This window comes from Pipistrellus hanaki (assembly GCF_964339955.1).
Source record: "Pipistrellus hanaki genome assembly, chromosome: 2".
NCBI classification, from domain to species: domain Eukaryota; kingdom Metazoa; phylum Chordata; class Mammalia; order Chiroptera; family Vespertilionidae; genus Pipistrellus; species Pipistrellus hanaki.
In genome coordinates, this window is record NC_140504.1 from 136,856,070 (window position 1) to 136,858,416 (window position 2,347).

Here is a 2,347-nt window from a genome sequence, read left to right on the forward strand (position 1 = left end):
CTAAAACATTTACCTATATAAATTGGTAATATAATTTAACATCTGCACATGCTGGAATAATATGCAGCCATTAAATTCAGCTCTATTTTTTTTTTATAAATATACAACAATGTTTAAAATACATTGTAAAGTGAAAAAAGGAGGTACACAAGAAGTGTATAATGTGTTTACTGGAAAAAATGTAAGTCCTGTGTGCAATCCTATGTATGTGCACACATTGAATACCCATGAGAGCCCTGAAAGAGGTAATATCTTCTACTCCGGAGAATGGGTGGAATCAGGGTAAACATGTCACTTGCTTTTCAGTATATACTCTTCCTTTGGAGTCATGCAAAAAAAATATCATAAATAAATAAATAACAAAGAAATGTAAAGTACAATACAAATAATGATTATAATAACAAGAAAATGCAAAAAATGGCTATTGGATCATGAATCTTCTCACTGCTTCTAGAAATGACACCAACCTGCAAAATTAGGGGTTTCATCTTAAGTCAAAGTATACAAAGTATAAAATTTGCATCCTCATCTTATTTCCTTTTAGGCCTGGTTCTCAATTTATTATATTTGCTTCAAAACTAAGACGTAAGCTGAAGCTGGTTTGGCTCAGTGGGTAGAGCATCAGTCTGCGGACTGAAAGGTCCCAAGTTTGATTCCTGTCAAGGGCATGTACATTGGTTGCGGGCACATACCCGGTAGGGAGTGTGCAAGAAGCTGCTGGTTGATGTTTCTCTGTCCTCGACGTTTCTAGCTTTCTATCTCTCTCCCTTCCTCTCTGTAAAAAAAATCAATAAAATATATTAAAAACAAACAAAAAAACTAAGACATACACTTGCCTGTCTCACCTAGAAATCAAATCTCAGCTAGAATAACTTCTACTTCCTATCCTGAATTACCCTTATAATGTTTTAGAAACAAATTACCAAACATAAGAACATGGTCTGGTGAGAGAGATCCTGTCATCCTTAAAAGTGTAATGGTGGCCGCTATGCTCTAATCAAGGGCCAAAGAGACATGAGCAACTGCGTAACTGGATGGCCTGCTGGTGTTGTGGATAAACCTTGTCACACGGAGGCCAGGTTTTGCAGTATATGCCATCAGTATCATGGTTTGCCTTAGCTCAGGCTGCTAGAAAAAGTTACCATTTATTGTGTCTTTGAAAGCAAATATTTCTTTCTTCTAGTTGTGGAGGCTGTTAGAGATCAGTGTGCCAGCATTGGGTGTGATTGGTCTGAATTCTCTTCTTGATTTGCAGAAGGCTGCTTGCATGTTGTATCTTTACATGGTGGAAAGGGTCTGAAGGTGTTTTCATGATCTTTATAATTCTTGCACTGCAGTTTGACACTAAGTCAAACTGCAGTGCAAGAACTAGAGTGTAAGTTTGTGAAATATAATTGTCAACCTAGATGTATGGTGCCAAAAATAACTTTCAAAAATCGGTGCAAAATTTATATTTGGAGGGTCATTTTTCTTGAAAAAGTCTAAAATGTTCTAAATATTTTAGTTCAGGCAAAAATAAAGATAGCCTATGCCGAAACCGGTTTGGCTCAGTGGTAGAGCATCGGTCTGCAGACTGAAAGGTCCCAGGTTCGATTCTGGTCGAGGGCATGTACATTGGTTGCGGGCACATCCCCAGTAGGGGGTGTGCAAGAGGCAGCTGGTCGATGTTTCTCTCTCATTGACGTTTCTAGCTCTCTCTCTCCCTTCCTCTCTGTAAAAAATCAATAAAATATATTTAAAAAATAAATAAATAAATAAAGATTGCCTAAATAAAATGTCTGCATTATAAAAGTGGATGCAGATCCAAAACTGGAATATATATGTGAAACAATAAATATTGACTGTGTAAAAAAAAATAATAATGTACTCTGGGATTAAAAGAGAGCAGATAAAATTAACATAAAAAATTCCCAAAAAGTCTGGATATAAATCAAGTATTACTTGGTCTTTGAATTGTTTTGAAGAGACTAAGGCCTAAAGTGAGTAATTTTGGGTTTCATGGTTTAAGTCTAAAAATTGCCACTTACACCATAATCAGTTGGAGAACAGAGAAAGTTTCCATTATACTAGGAGACATAAAAATAATTTTTATACATCTAAGTAAGTAAAAAAGCAAAAAACAAAACACCACAAAAAATGAAAAATTAAAAAAAGTAAAGTTAGAAAATATTTTGAAAACATGATGATCAACTAAGCCTAATGTATGAATGTAGAACCCTAAAGCCAACAATAGTGTAATATGATTTTTTTGTAAAACACACTAAGAAACATCAGATGAATTTTACCTGTACCAAACCATAAAGCAGGATTAGTTGTCTTATGTCAGATTCTCTAGAAGCCGAGCCCT